Source organism: Pseudorca crassidens, chromosome 18, assembly GCF_039906515.1.
Source record: "Pseudorca crassidens isolate mPseCra1 chromosome 18, mPseCra1.hap1, whole genome shotgun sequence".
Lineage (NCBI taxonomy): Eukaryota > Metazoa > Chordata > Mammalia > Artiodactyla > Delphinidae > Pseudorca > Pseudorca crassidens.
In genome coordinates, this window is record NC_090313.1 from 67,894,733 (window position 1) to 67,913,530 (window position 18,798).

The window sequence follows — 18,798 nt, forward strand, 5'->3', positions numbered from 1 at the left end:
GTGTCTCATTCCTGATGTCCACCCTGAACTCCTTTCAAGGTGTATTAAAGGTCAGCAACTTTAGTGGTTAATGAATCAATCCTTGTAGAGCTGGATGGCTAGAGACATTCTTCAGTTGGCACACTTATCAGCCATACTTATGTTTTCTGATTTATTAAATGGGAAATTTAAGCAGCTTCATAAAATGAAACAAACTATAAACCAATTAAGCTTCACTAATAGGCAAAATTCCCTTTTGCATTTTTCTAATAGCCCTTCTTTGGGTTTCATGGCCATGTGGCTCTACCACTCTCCCCATCCCACCAGTCTTCATTTATTGAAGATTTTGGCACCTGACTCATAGGAGTCGTGACTTCCAGAGCTCTTGCCATAGTTATAGACAGCATTCACATCTGGTGAGCAATCCATCAAACTTCAACTTCACCTCCTTAACTTACAAAACCTGGACTGCCATTCTCCATGAGCAACCCATCCTCAACCTCATTCTCACCAAGAACAGCTTCATTTCTGAAGCTGGAAACCAATACAAAAATAATCTCTGCCCACAGCTCCTTAGTGGTCCAACTTTCACCCACCGTGCCCCACTGAGTTCTTCAGTCTCTCAAGCTCCTCTTCGCCTCATCGTTTCCCTCCCTTCCCTGACTACAAGTCTCTTTCCAACTATTTCCTTCAATGGATCCGCCTTCCAAGTCTTGACCTCAGCTAAACGTAGAATTGGTCTTTTCTGCCCCTATCCCTAGGTACTGAATGTTACGGGTGGAAAACACAGATTGTTGTTACTATATGTTTTTGGTCCCCAAATCTCAGTGAGACCCTCAAAGCAATCCTTTCATGCTTCTCTAGGGAGCAGTCTCTTGCTTTCCTCCCAGGGATTATTCACTTTTCCTTAAGTCCCAAGCTCCCTGCTGCCATCTTCATTCTCAGCGGGTGACATTGCACCATGTTTCACAGTGAAAAGATGAAGCTTTCAGGCATGAACATCTCCACTCTTGTTCCTCAAGGTCCATGTTTTTCCCCACTACACCTCTTGGCTGACACATACAGTAAGATCTCAACTAGATGTAAGGGGATTATGCTAAACTGAAGCAGAACCAGGATCATTATGTCAGGATATTGGCAAACACCATTTAATGGTTACTTTTCTTTGATTTTATAGCAACAAGCCTTTCATCTCACAGATAATGAGAAATAGCCCTGTACTAAGCACAATAAACCCAATATATTATCAAAATATCTTATTTATATTTCATAGGTGCTCATTGAATGAGTGAATTAGATAAATGAATGAATAAATGTGGTAAGCAATGCCTGGAGTGAATTAATAAATGAAGAAGTACAAGAAGTTTAGGAAAAGTTTTCAGCCCAGGAACTTGTAATCTAGTTTGGAAACAGCTGAACAAGATGTTATATAATAAAGTTTTGGACTGTGTGGAATAGAAAATTAGAGATGAGCTAAAATATGAGAAGGTGTTAATTATTTAGGCAGGGTAGTTCAGACAACATGTTTTTGATTTGTTTTCTGTTTTCATTTTTTAAGACAAGAGAGATCACAATGTCCGAGCATTGGACATTCTAGGTTCTCAATATATCTCAGGAAAGAAAGGTGGAATAATTATTCTTCATATTGCTAGAAGATAGAAGTGTTAGACCATGAGATTTAAGGCAATATAGAAAGAAAAAGGGAATCCCTTCTAGGCAGTAGGGCCAAAGGAAAACCATAAATAAAGGCAAAGGGGAAGGGGCAGTGAAAATTGTGTCTAGGGAATGACAAGAAGACCAGTTTAACTGGAACATTAAATGTGATATGTAGGGTGTGTGTGTGTGTGTGTGTGTGTGTGTGTGTGTGTGTGTGTGTGTGTATGTGTGTGTGTGTTTGTGTGTGTGTGTGTGTAGGGTGTGGTGTTTGCAAAAGCTGGGCACAGAAATTTCAACTTAGGGACTAGTATGTTAGAAATTTATTAGTACTATTGGGAGCCATTTTAAAGTAAATCCTATATCAGTACACTCATATTGGAAGAAAATCCCTTTTGCTTATGATTTTATGCCAGGAGCTTGCAAGAATGTCATTTAGTCTTGTTCAATTGTCACTGAAGAGTCAGTGTCTTTAATAATTATTCAACAAACTTGCAGATTGTCTTCCAGATGCAAGCTAATGCTCTAGATGTTTGAGGAGATATAAAGATGTATTTTAAAATCTCATGGTGGAGGAGTGAAGGAATGCATAAGCAGTTTGTAATGAGTGAACACCTGGTTTATGAATATTTCATGCTTATATGTGATCACCACCAGGGGGCGAATTCCCTCCCGCTTGTTAAACTAGCGATCAGAGGGAAGGAAAAAGTGCTTCCACCAGAGCCCATGAAAAGAAAAATCCCTGATCTGTCTTCCAGAGTCACAGAAGGTAGTAAAAGTCTCTCTTTTTGCCAGTGGTAGGTTTAAATAGGTTTCTAACATTAATTGTATTGCCCCATGGAAATAGTGCCATGAATAATGGTTAGGTTTTGCAGGGTGATTCCAAAGACATGTTTAATATTTCATGTAGTTAGAAAAAAACAAGGCCAATATATGTAATAAATATTATTTATATTTTTTATGGAAAAAATTTCCCAAGTACAAACTTTCAGAACTCAATCCATTTACATCAGTGACTGCCTGTTACTTTAAGGCATAATGCTAAATGAATAGAGGTATGTATTCACACTTAATACTTTCCTATCTTCTGAAATGTAGAACTACTTATTAAAGAAACAATAAGGGTTTACCAATACAGTTCAAGACAACCGATTTTCCCTTTTATGAAAGAACAAATGTTCAGCTTTATTTTTGCAGGTGGATAAAAAGAGACCAGCCTCTCCTTTACCACAAGCCCCAAGCATTTGATCACCATTGTCTGGGAATAAATTATGAAAGTTTCAAGTCAGGTTAAAAATGAGCTGTGCTGTGCTTATCAGACAGCTTCAGGCTCTGCAAATAGCCTCTGTGCTGCCAACACAAAGGCACATTTATTGCACATTAATTTTTTCAGCCTGATTTGCTCCAAAGCTATCACAGGTAGAAATTCCTGTCATTAACACTATCCTCAAATGGCAGAGACAGACGCTACAAGCAAGGTCCTTTACTCGTTTTGTAGCAAAACTCTGACATTACAGCCAAATGTGATCAAGGTCCGTGGCCCTCTGTCCCCAAGACCCAGCCTGTTTTAGATTTCAGGATCAGTTTGGTGCCTGCTACTTCCTCTGCTAAAAGGCAGTTGAGGTTATAAGCCACTAATGAGCATTTTGTTCCCAGTTAAGCCAATAGAAGAAACACAGTTCTCAACTAGCAAACATGTAAGACAAAATTTTTCCTTCAGTGTATATTAGTAGGAAGCATTATCCATGCAAAACCCTATTCCTATAAAGGGGGACTAATTTACTACCAAGAATGACTCATCATCCAATTTGGGTTTCTAGATGAGGGATTATAAATTTGAAGGCAGGCAGGACCCTCAAGGGGTCAAATGGCCTCCTGAAGTTATATCAGTGTTGCATTAAAGTTCATTTTTGTGGAAGAGGGACCAGAGTTTCCTCAGATTTTCAGGTTGGTGACTCCAAAAAACTTAACAATCATTGATCTAGATCCCCTGTTTCTCTTCTTTTTGTTTTTCTTATTGATTTTACATCTGATTAAGTGTATTGACCCTAGGATTAGAAACTCAGGAACTGAAAGCCTGATTTTTCTTTTTTTAACCACTTAAGGTTACATGATTGTGGCAAGTTTCTTCATTTCTTTATCACACAGCTTCTTTGCTTGTTCAATGGGGTGACAGCTAATTGCAGCCCACAGAGCAGGCAGATGTTACATGAGATATCGAAGGGGTTCTAAAATCAAGAGTGTGTCAGAATCACCTGGGAGGGCTTATTAAAACAGAGATTACTGGGTCCCACTCTCAAAGTTTCTGATTCAGTAGGTCAAGGATGGGACCTGAGGATTTGCATGTCTAACAGGTTCCAAGTTGATGCTGATGCTGTTGGTCAAAGGACCACAATTTGAGAACCAGAGCTTCCATCCTGAAACACCCATGGAAACCTGGGTCTCGTGGTTTATTTGCCTGTTTCTTTGCCCATCACCTTGCTCACCAGGGTAACTCCTATTGCTTTGTTGTTTGTGTGACCCTTCATCTCAGCATCTAGAATCTAAATTTCCAGCTCAGCCTTTCAAAGCTGGCATGCCTGCTGGGTTCTGTCCGACTCTAGTAGTTAGGAAAGGGTTGGGTTTTCACAATTTTAATGGAACACTGTCTAGTAGGAATATAATGCATGACACATATAAAATTGTAATTTTCTAGTAGCCACATTTAAAAAAAGGAACAGGTAAAACCAATTTTAGCAGTGTTTTTCATTTGATCTAATATATCATCATATGATAGGATATTATCATATTAACAAGTAATCAATGTAAGAAATTATTAATGAGATGTTTTACATATTTTTGGTACTAAGTCTTAGAAATCTGGTGTGTATTGTACATTTCCAGCACATCTCAATTCAGACCAGCCCATTTCAGGGGCTTGTGGCCACTCACTGTGTGGCACAGCTTTAGAGTATTTGTGAGGGGGAGAGAACTGGAGAGTCCTTCGTGTGTTCTCAGAATGAAAAACTTCCCAGAGAGTACTGGGTTCTTTATGCTACAGATTCTTCTGTCACAAGAGCGACACAACCTCTCAAAAGGCCAGGTGTCCTTGTGTGAGAAATTGGAAGGCTTGGGTCTGGGATATTTTTATAGAAAGTCGCACGTTTCACCAGGAAGAAAGAAACATCCTTAGATATATGTTACGGCGCCCCTAAAATATTTGCATTTCCAAAATTAGGCTCTTCTCCCTTGAAAGAGCATGTCCATTGATTCTGGTCTTCCACTCAAGTCCAGGAGTGGTGAATTAGCTGCTTTTAATTCTTCCTGGAAGGGAAGCTGGGAGACCATTTGGAATAGAAACCTCCAGGCAAATTATCACGTGAGTAAATTAGAGTCACCGGCTTCCAATTCAGCTTTCCCCCAGATGGTGATGGCAGCCTGTAGCAGTCAAACCTAGGAAGTCAGTGCCTGCGGTGAGAAAGCCCACCCACCCCAGAGAATTTCCACAGTGGACATGGTTGAGTACTTCACTAATGAAAGTGCTCAGTCGAAATTCACGTTTTCTGTTCAGACAACACTGAAACTCCTTCAGCCAATTATTCTCATTTCTGCTCAAGTGGTCCTTAACCCACAAAACATTACCTCTCTAAACATCTCGGGTTGAAGATCATTTTCATTTTGTCTCTGCACAGCCAAGTTTTTAAGATTCATAACAGAATAGTTGTACTTTCAAAGTTTTTCAGTCTTGCTGTAATCTTTATTTTATAATGTGACTTTCAGATATATAATTCAGGGATGATATTGACTATATTTCAATGTTTTGGATTTGCTATGGAATTACTGAAGTTGTACTGTTAGTTGAGAATAAGACATGACGTGCGATGTGTCTCTGACTAGCACGCTACCCTGAGTACACAGATGGTGATGAATTTGGTGTGGTACCTTTAATAAATGTGCCTAGATAGGAACCTACAACATGGAATATTCATGACTTATTTTCCTGAGTAGCCGAGTCTCACCTACTCTGATCTGCTTTGTTTTCTTGACACTTCAAGCCATCATCCTCACTGCCCATCAGTGCCCTTGTCTTGCCCTTTCACTCCATTACCCCATCCTGTCTCTTCTGAATTCCAGTCTTGCTTCCCTCCTGAATATAATTTTGTCTTTTTCCTTGACCTGCATTCACAGATAACTATTGGGATAAAACTCAATCTAATTCTACCTTGTTTGCTTAATATTATCAATTCTCTTTTGGTAAATTATCTTTAAGCTAATTGTATTTTTCATTGTTTTATTTTCCATTTTGCTTTTTAAGCAGAAAGAAGAGGCAATAACAGTTGCAGGAACTTCCAAAAGTATAATTTATGTTATAAACTAAGATGAGGGTTGGGGGCAATAACTCTTCATGTTAACATCAGCTTTTGAGGATGGGCTGAGAGTCTTTTTAAAATCCCTAAGCCTACCTTCTTACGGTTTAGAAAAAGCCCATGCTTAAATTCTCAGCTTTAACTTCAGGATAGCAGTGAGCCCAGTCCCAATGACAGCTCAGGAGAATTTCCAGAGCATTAATATCACCGTGTAGAATGAATCAGGTACAAAATGAGGAACATTACTCTTTGGTTTTGAACCTATAAAACAACCTGGCTTTCTACAAGTTGTATAAACCGTGCATAATACAGAAGGAGAAAAATGTGGGTGGAAAGTTCTGCCTCGGAAAGGGCTTCTTAGCATAAAAACATAAAATTTAACCCAAGAAAATCCTTAAAAATCATTGACCATGAAACCCACAGAGGAAGGTTCAACCAAGAATCCATAACTGTTATTAGAATTTGAAATATGCCAGATGGGCTTCATAAAGACTAAAAATTGACTAATTTCCACAAAGCAGGACTTCGATTCATTTAGCTTAGTATGTAAGTCTTTGTAATAAAAAATATTTATTTTCCCCTTACTGGATGCCAACCGTGGAGCTGAGTTCTGTATATACAAAGGAGCATAAGACATAGTCCTGAGAGGGAGGAACACAGACACAGGAGCAACCGATGACACTTACAGGGTGATGAGGGCCTTGAGAAGCATAGGAAGGAGCAACAGACTTTACTTGGAGTCAAAGAGTAAGTGACATTTAAGCGAAATTTTGGAAGATAAACAACAGTTCCTCGGGTATACAAAGTAGATGAGCAGTGTTCCAAGCAAAGAGAACAGAGGCACAGAAACACAAAAGAGCTCCTTAAAGAACTGCAGTAGTTTGGAAGTGGCAAGAGTGCAGAGTACATGTGGAGTAGGGTGGAAGCAGAGTAGAAGGGGAGGTTGGAAAGGAACCAGGTCGTGAAGGGCCTTGTTCTTGCAGAGGAATCTAAACTTGATCCCTCAGATAGTGGGATTCACCAATCAGGGGAGGGATACTCCTAGACACATTTTAGCAATGTCACTAAGAGTAGGCTGGATTGGAGAAGAGCAAGACCGAAGGCATGGGAACTAATAGTCCAGGATAGAGATAACAGGGGCATGAATTAAGTAGTAGAAGTGGCAGGAAAGAAAAGAAAATATTAGGAAGGTTTTTAAGAAGTGAACTGACCACTTGGTGATTGATTAGGTGTAGAATATGAGAAAGAAGGAATCGAGAATTGCATTTTCATCTACTTCCTTGATGTAATTCTGCATCCCTGTTTCTTCCAATCCTTTGTTAGTTTATTCAGTTAACATGTATTGAGGGCCTATTATGTGCCAGGTGTCATAGTAAACACTGAAGATACAAATTCTATTATTTGACAAATATTTCATAGACACCTGCTCTCTGTCAGGCATTGTTCTAGACTCTCCGAATCCAGCAGTGGAGGAAACAGACAAGACATGTTGAAATAAGCAGAAAATCCAAACAAACAAAAAACAAATAGAGGAATAAAAGGTTTCTCTTTATTAACTTGACGGGGAGCAAGGAAGACAACCTCTAAAGCAGCTGCTTCAAAGTGATGGAGAAAAGGAGTCAGTCTGAGAGTAGGTAATGGAAATTCTGGCAACAGAAACCAGAGCAGTTTCAAGAATTCTGGGCTTCAACTTTTAGCAAAACAGAGTATTGGTGATATGAGTAGTCACAAGCAAGAACAAAAGGACCCCAGCAGTTTCCCTGGGAAAGGTGCAAGGGGTTATTTCTTGAGGACTCAACATTAGAGCCAGGTAGGATGGAAAATTATGAGACCAGGGAAATTGAAGACAGTTCAGAAAAATAATGGGCTTTCAAATTCTTGCCCTCCTGCAGTTTACCTCTAGTGGAGAAATAGGTGATAAACAAAATAAGTTAGTAAATTATATAATATATTAGAAAGTGATAGATGTTATGGAGAGAAATATAAAGCAGGGAATGGGAACAGGGAAAGTGGTGTTTGTGTGTGTGTGTGTGTGTGTGTGTGTGTGTGTGTTCACAGACAAATGTGTGCTTTTAAGTGGGATGGCCAGGGAAGGACCCACTGAGGCAGTGACAGATGCAAATAAGAAGGAGGGCCAGTCTGCAAAGAGTTCAGTGTCCTGGTGGAGTCAGACCGGTACAATACCACGTGAGACGTTCTGAGCTGGAGGAATGCATGGTGGTGTGGCAGCTCATGCATTGGGTACCTAACCCAGCCAGGCAGCAGGGAGTGGTCAAGGAAAGCATCTCCAATGAGGTGCCACTTTAGCTATAACCTGAAAGTTGAGTTAGAGTAAGTCGAGTAAGATTGATACAGTGGGTTTTGTTCCAGGAAGAAGGACCATCGTACGCCAAGGCATCAAGTTATGATAGTTTGGAAATTTCAGAGAACTTCCAGTAGCTTAGAGCTACTGAGAGCAGGTGTGCATGGAGGGGTCACAGTGACAAGAAAGGAAGGGCTGGATCATGGATGGACTTGAACATCACAAAAAGGGATCTGGATTTCAAACTGAAGGCCATATGTGTGTGCATGTGCGTATTGTGTGCCCATTCACGCATGAATGCCTGTGTGTGCGTGTGTGACTGCAAGATTTTAAGTACTAAAAGGATTTTAAGCAAACGAATATTGGATTGGTTTTTAGAAAGATTCGGCCCATAGTCATGTTATAGATGGATTACAGGAGACTAGGGAGTAATAGAATCCTATACTAGAGTTAAGGAGACCAGTTTAAAGCTCATTAGTAAATTCAGGCAAGACAGGAGGAAGGCTCGAAGAAGTCAGAGGCAGTGGTAATTGAAAGGCGGTAGCAGGCAAATTCAGGAGCTATTTAGATGGTCTCTGTTGATGGCGCAGACTCTCAGGCCTTCAACTCCATTTCCCCATCCATTCCCTTCATTGCTGGTGGCCAGGAGCCCAAACAGACTCTTTCACTTCGAAACCTCAGCCCAGATGAATTGATCCATCCATCTTTGATGTTACTCGAGCAGCTTCTCTGGAGCCAGTGCCTCCTGTAGTTTATGGTGTAACTCATTCCACAGAGCCGTGCTAGGCATCATGCAGGTGGGTATGAAAGTGAGTGAAACAGTACTACTCATCCTGTGCAGGTCGAGTGAGAGGAGATGGACTGACAGACTCCAGAAAGTGCTTTATGGCAAGAGCATAAGGGACTGAGTAACGGAAAGCAGGTGCTCAATAAATATTTGGAATATGAAGAAGAGAGGCCCAGCTCTGTCTGGGGGAGCTAGAGGAGATTTCACTGAAAGACATTTAAATTGGGTCTTGAGGGAGGAATATGCCGTTTCCAGGGAGCACAGGGCCAGCATTCAACAAAGACAGACTGGTAATGGCAATGGAGACAAGCATAGTCAGCTGTGAAATTCTTTTTCTGTTTTGAAATCTCGCTTAGGTCCACAGCTACACTCTGTTACCTAAATTCAGCCTTCTGATGAGGCAGGAAGGAAATGATTTCATTCTGAAGGCAGAGACATAAATAATCACAGAAAACCAAAAATATGACGCTATTTATTTCTGGTTTTTCTGTTAATGTATCATTAACATTTAGAATAAAAATCCAGGGGGAAGCTAATTCTAATATTTGAAATGATTGAAGAAACAGACTGAGGAGAGTCTACGAAAGGCCTGGATCTTCTGTAAGCATCTGAGGAAGGAAGATGTTTAACTTTAAAGTTAAACCAAGAGTCCAGAGTTCCATTTCTTTCCACATCAGTTGTGTCTCACCTCGATGGGTCGAAAGTATTAAACAGACACTAAATGAGGTCATGGAAAGACTTTCAGGCAACATGAATACATGAATTTAGGAGTTGGGGTTGACCGAAACTTAAAGTTCCACAGCCATAAACTCCCCCATCATTTCTTCTCATTAGCTTTTTATCACCTTTAAAATAGAGCACGGATTCCAAACCAACTGCACATAAATGAGAAAACAGTGAAACTTGCCAGAGGCAAACATTACATTTTGGTTAACACTGAATGAAGTTACAGAAGTTTCTCTGACTCAGCCAGTTATAGATTTGCATTTGCTAAAGATGTAACGTGACAATTGGGTTTGTAGTAAGAATGTTAGTAACTGGTTCTCCAGCTGCTGACATTCAACCAGAAATAAAGTTCTGTGGCCTCAGAGCTAAAGGACAGGTACACACTATAGAATCAAGAACTCAGCAAGTGTTTACATCTACTACTTGCCTTGCCCTTCCCTAGGTTATATAGGAAACACAGAAAGAAATTTAAGACATATTTCCAAACGGGCCCTCCAAACAAAGCACAATCAAGTACCCTCCCCCTCCCAAATATTACCTAGTTTTGACTTGTCTGCCTCTGGCAGAAAACGTGCTCAACAGGGACTGGAAGAGTTGGACAACCCTGTGGAAGGCGTAGAGTTTAACTTGGCCCTGGAGGGATCTAGGAGGAGTTGGGAGGGGGTTGGAGGGGGGAGGAAGACATATCAACTGGTAGGGGAGTGGAGATAGGACAGGCTAGGCATTAGGGCCCTGCAGAAAGGAGATGGTTCTGTCCATGAGGAGGGGGCCTGGGAGGGCAGGAGTATAAATAAGTAGCAGTGGAGCCAAATTCTGAGGATCTTAAAAGCTGCACAAAGGAATTAAAGACTTGATGTGGAAGGCAGTAGGAGCCATTGTAGGTTCTTGAGCAGGGCTTCGAAATGGTAAATAATGTGTATGTTTGGAAGATTCCTCTGGCAGTGTGGTACAGACTGGATCAGACACGGGAGAAAACAGTCTGGAAATTGTAGTAGTTTTCCAAGTTATTGTAATTATTCAGTTCTGGCTGACCATGTAGGGACAATGGGAATAGAAGGAAAAGAAATTCTTTTATCATCCCTTATTATCCAAATATTGGGTGGGGGTGGGGGTGGGGCTGGGAGAAAATTGGTGTTTGATTAGGAATCTGGGAAAATAGCTAAACAAGTTTATTCACTGAACAATTGGGGACGATGTCATGATTCTCCAGTGTTCCCTAACCTGTAGGAACAGTCACTTCATTTGAAAATGACTGGCTTTGCATTCCTGTCAGTGGAATCCTGGACAGGGAACAAAGTGGTATTTCAGCTGGAATATAGAAGCCAGTATCTGCGGAAATGCAGACTTTCCAAGTCAGAGAAGAAAACTCAGATCCAGAGGGAAATGTGATGGCTGGCATTTCTGTGACAGAGAGCTGTGTAGTGCAGAATCTGCTCTTATCTGGGGGCCAGGGTTACCCAGTTGCCTTGGATGGCACTTGGAGGACACAAATGGAAAAGGTAAACCCTCCTAAGGGATTTCTGAATTCTCTACAGAATTTATATTTCTTAAATATACAGAATTTATATTTCTTTGTTCTCAGTCACAGGATTCTTTTATTTTCAAAAGAGTTTCTTAACAATCTCTCTCTTTTCTTCCTGTGGTCTCTATCCTCATCCTTTGTATTAACACCAAGTTAGAAAAGCAGATTTCCACATTTCATTCTTATTTTTATGCATTCATCTTTATTTATCCATGAATACATCCTGCATTATAGCAACATGAGAATCTTCATCGTATTTGAAAATAACTTAATTTCTACAATGCTCAATAATCAGTTTCCTCTTTCAGACATAACATTTAAACCATCAATAGAGAAAGGCTTCTGCTATTCATGGTGAAAAATCAAGAGAAGGCTGTTTTAGCATTGTCTACTGCAAAACCATTGTTGATGACCAAAGTTCAATTTAGTTTACTAGACTTATTATTTTTTTAAATAGCATTTTCTAACTATGAAATTAAGGAACACTGATGAGATGAGCTATGTTTTGATAACGCCCTAAATATAATTTCATTCATTTAATCCACAAATATTTGAGTGTCTCTTCAGTTTTAGCAACATTCTTAGTGCTAGTGATTCCAGTTTCAAAGGAAGAGATGACCCTCCTCTTGACCAGGGCTGATCTCAACCATCTGTACTCTGCATCTCATTTCCTCCCATCCTCTCTGGGATCTTTTAAGTATTAATTATTTAAATTGTTCATTCATTCATTCAACAAACATTTCTGAAATGCTATACACAGCCCTTTGCTAGGTCTGGAAGTGAAGGGGTGAAAAGACAAACCTGGGCCTGCCATGTTAGATGGATCTTACCATCCAGGGAGAGAAGAGTGTCCCCTTTCTGGTCCATCTTCTGCCTCTCCACTCCATCAGACTCCTTCTCAGCCTATAACACAGCCAAGCTCTTTCAAACTGAAAGTCAAAGTTGATGCAGCCCTCTTGGACACCTGCTTCTGCTCTGCAGTTTATATTCCATGATACTGTGTTCTCCCGCTCCTTGCATTTCACACTGGAAATCCTATGAAGTAGGTATCATTTACTGCTCTAAAAGGTTGAGTAGATTATTAGATCTAGGGTTAAAACCTAGTCTGATTCCAGGAGTTGTTTTACTCATAATTAATTCAATACATTTCCTCCCACTAGATTATTACAAAACAAAAGGGATTTTTACCACAATTTAAAAAAAGAAACAGGGCTTCGCTGGTGGCGCAGTTGTTGAGAGTCCGCCTGCCGATGCAGGGGACACGGGTTTGTGCCCCGGTCCGGGAAGATCCCACATGCCGCGGAGCGGCTAGGCCGGTGAGCCCTGGCCGCTGAGCCTGCGTGTCCGGAGCCTGTGCTCCACAACGGGAGAGGCCACAACAGTGAGGGGCCCGCGTACCGCAAAAAAAAAAAAAAAAAGAAAAGAAAAGGGGAAAAATCTACCACAGAATAATAATTCCAAACAAAAGGAATAAATGTAAGTTTATATACTTCAACCATTAATTGGCTTGTATTTAACAACTCCACTTTGAGAATAAACTCATTATATTAGCTAGGTATGTGTTTTATATAGTTCATTTTAAGGTATAAATCAGAAAGCTATATCATTGAGCTAAAAATTCTAATGGTTATTGACTGAAATGATTTTATGGCCGAGTTGAAGGTATAGTTCACTTTTTACAAAGAGATCAGACCTCATTTCTAACAGTTTTCTGTCTAAAATTGAGTCATACTCCCTTATAAAGTATTGAGGATTTTACTCTCTGCACTGGAATAGATATAAAACTACATCTTGAGAAAAATCTTGGCTGTGTTTTTCAGTGTTCCTCCAACCTACTCCTCAAACAGAAGCCCATCTCCACACTGAGATGAACTTAAGTTTGTTTCTTTCACAGGACCAAAGCACAGGGGTATGTCTTTAAACTGCAAATGAAATGACTATGTTCATACTTACCAAGAGCACTCAAATGTATGGTTATCAAAAGAAGACTTCACTATGCATTTATTGTTCTACCCAGAATTACTTTCTGAGTAACTCATACAACCACATATATTTATACCCTGGCATAATTTCTTTGGTTCTCCCATAGAATTACCTTTATGAAAGCCATTGCTACTATTACTCTAAAGATTGAGGATTGGTGAAAAATCTTTAAAAAAAAAAAAAAAGGTTATCAAATTTGTAGGCATATGTTTGTTCATAATACTCCTTTACTATCCTTTGAATGTCCATGGGATCATTAGAAGGATAATAGGGATCAGGAGGGATGGCTCCTCTTTCATTTTTAATGTTAGTAATTTGTGTCTTCTGTCTATTTTTTTAAGTTAGCCTGCCTAGAGGTGTATCAGTTTTATTTTATTTTATGTGTGTTTTAACCCCAAAGTTCAGTCGTTAGCCTCTTCTCTTCTGGATTTGTACAGAACACCTAGGGAATCTCATTCATGTCTTCAGCCTGGCATTCCTGTCAACTCCAGACCCGTATTTCCAGCTGTCTAAAGGACCTCGTCAACAGAGACATCAAAATTGGGACCTCCAAATTCATTATGTCCAACCTTGCAGACCTCCTTCCCACCTTTCTATTTCTTATCCCACTGGATGATATCATCACCACTCAGTTACGTGGGCCTGCCTCCTTCTCCAGCTCCTACAGCTCTTATCACGTTGCTTTGCAGCAAGTTACCACCAGGATAATCTTAGGGAACAGATCTCTCTGAGCCTCTCTTTCTTCTCTGACAGAGCTAATGATTGCAACCACATGGAGTCATCGTGAGGATGAAGAGAAATTATATATAACATCTTACATCGTGCCTGTCCTGCAGCAGACACTTAGCTTGTGTTTGTTTCTTCCTTTTCCTTTTTCCTTCCCCTCCTCCCCCCCTCCACCAGACCGTGAGCTACCTGAAGACAGGGTCTGCATCCATGAGGAGTAATTATTTAGTGAATCACAGAACCTATATAGCAGGGACCTAAAATATGCAGACCTTCTAAATCTGTATTTAAAAATCTTTGAGGCTACCAATCTTTCAGCTTTCTGTATTCCTACTGTCGGGAAGTGCAAAGAGGTACAAATTTAGGATAAACTCTGTACAGTGATTGCAGTAAATATTAAGGGTTTTACATAGGGTGTATTTTCACATGTATTGGGAACAGACCACCTATAAAACCTACAGTAATGCATTCAGAACACAACCTGTAGCCCACATTTCTAAAATCCATCAAAGTTCTCAATCTGCACGTTGTATGAACCAGAGGCTTTCTTGTCCTTGCTTTTAATGGAGTCTTTTGTTTTCATCAAATTTGCATTTCATTGGATGCCAAGGTATAGATTATTTTTGGTAAAATAGCATCTTTATCCTGCGAGAAAGAAATCAGAGTAGCACACTTCCTTCATGAGGAATTCTTTGTTGTAGTTTAGCAGTCACTATGACAACGTGGCCAAGCGTGGCTGAATTGCCATCTAACCCTGAAAAAAAATTATGATTCTAGCTATGTGCAGCTTATAAGCAGATATTTTCTAATTATACAGAGATCTGTTCAGTGTTTTTCTAACTTGATTGTTGTGTGGTATGTAGTGGTTAATTGTGTTTGCTTGAGCAAAAAAGTCTACTTGTTTAAGAAGGCAGATTGTAAGCTGCTGAGTCACAGAGCTTCCTTTGGCAAAGAGAAAGTGGACTCAAAAGAGAATCAGTGAAGCTGGGGGCACACAGTCCATAGGGAGGGCGTAGGATGGAGTGTGAATATTCTCCTCTGGCCTCTAGAAGCTGAAAGGAACAGGTCCAAAGCCTTGGGCAGCCTGCAGATTGGGAAGTGCAAACACTGGAAGAGGCTACTCTGAGCTTTAAGCAGTTAAATGAGTTGGGAAAACCATTTAAACTAAGATTTTTTTTCCTGTTTTCACTCGTTTTATGAGGTATTGTGTAGCTTATAAACAAATATTTTTAAATGAATTTTATTTTGTTTGTTACTCTAAATGAATTCTGTATGGAATTACTAATGAGCCTGAGGGAAATTTAATTCTGTGTTTCATAGATGACACTCAATCATTTGTGGGCTCTTTATGGAGGGAACCTCATGTGCTGGGCCTTGGGCTGTGAGGATAACTTGCAAGCTTAGAGTATCATGTGCCCGGGAGACAGATGAATCAACACAGTGATGTGTACTGTGTATTTACCAACAGGGAGCGGTATGAAACCCATAAGAAATACCTGACCTGGCCTGGGAGGGTCACAGAAGACCCACAGAGGAACTGACATCTAAGTGATAAGCTAAAGGATGTGTATGATCTAGCCAGGCCTTAGGGAAGGGGAGAGGTATTAGTGTTCACAGGCAAAGGAAGCTGCTTGTGCAAAGGTGGGAGGGGAGTGGGGGGTTAAGGGGGTATTGCAGGTCCTTCCTTACCTTTTGGGGTGGGTGGAGCATGTGCGCAGGACTGACTGCAAAGAGGAGAAGAGAAGGCTGGGGGAGCTGTAAGAAATAAAGAACAGAGGGGCATTGCCTGAAGGCTTTACAACCAACCACTGGAGAGATTTTATCTTTATTTTAATGGAAAGCTGCTGAAGGATGGTAAATGATGGATCAGATCTGAATTTTCTTAACATTACTTTAGCTGCAGATTGGAGAAGAGATTGGAGGAGAATGACTGTGGAAGCTGGAATTAATTAATTAAATCAATCAATTAATTAAGGATTGGAGCTAAGTGGCTTGCAATAGAACAATGGTACTGGGGAGAAGTGAGTGAATTCAGGAGATCTTTGGAGATCTGATGGTCAGGCTTTTGAGACTGTTTGAATGTGGATGAGGCAGTAGGAGGAACCAAGCACGGAAGATCTCAGGGGGAGCGGTTGTGGGGCAGGGAGCGGGAAGATGAGGACATCAGGGCTGGATGTGCTGAGTTCGGGCCCCGAGGTAGCTGGACTGTAGGTTGACTGAGAGTCGTAAGCATGTAAACAGAAGTGACTCCATGGGAGTGGATGTGATTATGGATGAAAAGAAAAGATGACCAATGACAAATATCTGAGGAACACTAACATTTAAATGAAGAGTCCAGAAAAAAGATGCAGAGAAAGCGATTGGAAAACAGTGGCCAGAGGAATGCCGGGGGAGTGTGGGTTTGTAAAGCAAGGAGAAGAGAGAGTTTTCAGGAGGGGATGTTCAACAGTGTGTCAGACTCTGCAGGGAGTCCACATAGCAGGGGGGAAGGATAGAGATGTGTCCACTGAATTTAATGACAAAAAAGTTGTTGGTGACCTTCAAAGAGCACAGCAATTTTAGTAAAAGGTGTGTGTCTGTGTGTATGTGTGTCTGTGTGTGTGTGTTTTCAGAAACCAGACTGCAGCAGGTTGATGAGTGAATGGAAGCAGAGGAGGTGGAGACAGATCTTTTGCATAGTCTAGATGACATGAGGAGGAGAGAGGGTGAAGGCTGAGGTCCCCTTGCTGCTTTGGACCATTTCATGGGCTCACTCAAGTGCCCTCCTAAGAACCACTCTTTATAAACTAGATAATTTCCCTCCATAACTGCTCTGCCTGTTCCTAGCAACCTTGGTTTCCAGAGCCATGTTCCCAGGGTCTTGACATCTTTCCTATTTTCTCTCTCCCCACAACTTAAGTTAGGACCAGGGAGGCCCATCCAGAGAATAAGAGACCGTATCATAAGGAGAAAAACAACCTTTAAAAACGCTACTCTTCATACATGATGACATTCCTTTGCTAAATTATTGTGTAAAATTTGATATGCTGAACATGGCATTAATGTAGGAAGAAAGAGTAGTATCAAGGTTAGAGTGAACTGTTTCTACACATATTTTAGTTATATTTTGGAACAGAGGTAGTACCAAGAGTAAGAAAAAGCCATTCCACCACCAAAACAAAGCTGATCATTCTAAATGTTTTTTGTGAAGTTGATTATCAAGTAGTGAGCTCTGTCACAAAAGATGGGACCATGCATATTGATGTCATAAATCAATTTCCTCCTTCAGTAAGTTCTCATGGCAGTGTAATTGAAAATCAGGTCCTATGGAGAAACCTTCATAGACTGGAGTATAAATGTCTCTAGAACATTGGCTTTGCTGGGATCACAGTCAAGACATTTTTAAGTGGCCCAGGGTGCAGAAGAACAAGCCAGCTGGTGTTGTGGATTCTGAGCACAGGGCAGACAACTCCCTGAATGAGAGGCTGCTTGTTCCTGGGAAGAGTTGAGGAAGCCAATGGAATCGCTGGAGAAGAGGAACCTTTGGGGTTAATGAAGGACAGTATCAGAAGGAAGGGGGAGGGAGGATGTAGCCAAATACACTATTCTCACAAGTTGGAGGGAACCCAAACCAGGAGGCAGTAAAATCTCTAGAGGGGAAAAAGAAGTCAGGCAGAACTGTGGATTCCATTTAGCCTTATAAACAGTGTAGGATAAATTGTCTGCAGGATCACTGAAGCAAAGAGTACAAATAAGCTTGAAAGACTCTGATATTTATATGGAACAGCTGATTGAGAGCTGCCCTAGGACAGACAGCAAGAGAGGTTTAAAGTCTCAAAGATGCCAGATTTACTGAACCGAATAAGATGCTTTTCCCTGTTCAGCAATTTATTGGGTTCTTTGGGTTATTACTACTTTCCTCATGTCCTCATGAACATTTTCATGACATATGGTATGCCCTGCCTTATCAAACTCCTTCTCAATTAAAAAACTCAGTGATCCAAGCTGTGGTTACATATCTCTCAGCCTGATTTCTTTCCACTGGCTTTTCTAAGCAAAAGAGTATTTTCTAGAGCTTCCAGGATGAAATTGACACGTGGAAAGATTCTTAGCCTCGGATTCAAGTCGTTGCCACTGATTTTTTGGATGGTGCCCGTGAAATCACTGTGATCAGTTCTCCTCATGGGATTCAGGGTTCTCATGCTGCCCTTCCTCTGGGAGTAGAGGGAATTTGTTCCTGCATGGTTGGTCTGTCTTTCACTTCCTCATGCATTCTGCAAACATCACTAAGCCATCGTATGGCTGGTAAAAAAAGACTTTAAATTTGCAAAGCACTTTCATATGTATTATGACTCCAAGTTTCAAAAAGCTCAGGAAGCATATGGTCATGTCATTCCCCTGCTTATGAGGGCTCCACAGCAAGCCCCCAGCCACAGGATAATGCCCCAACCTCCTGTGGCAGACAAGGCCTGATGGTTTACATCCTGGCTGGCGGGGACCATCTCCCACCACACCCTGTAAGAGCCCTAACTAGCCGTTTTGTCATCCTGGGGTCCAGCAGGAAGCTCACCCTCAGATCCTCAGAGATGGAGGTGTACGTAGGAAGGTGGCGAGGAGGATGGCCTCTTTGTGCATGGCCGCTTGTCCTTGATCTTGGATTTCAGGTTCCCTCTCTCCACCCTGTAAGAGTGCTGCAACGGGTATTGAGCTACAGGCTTAGAGATGCCACGCAGACACGAGGACCCCAGGAATTAAGATGCTGCACCGGGAGCGGATGGCCTAGACACTTTGGAAG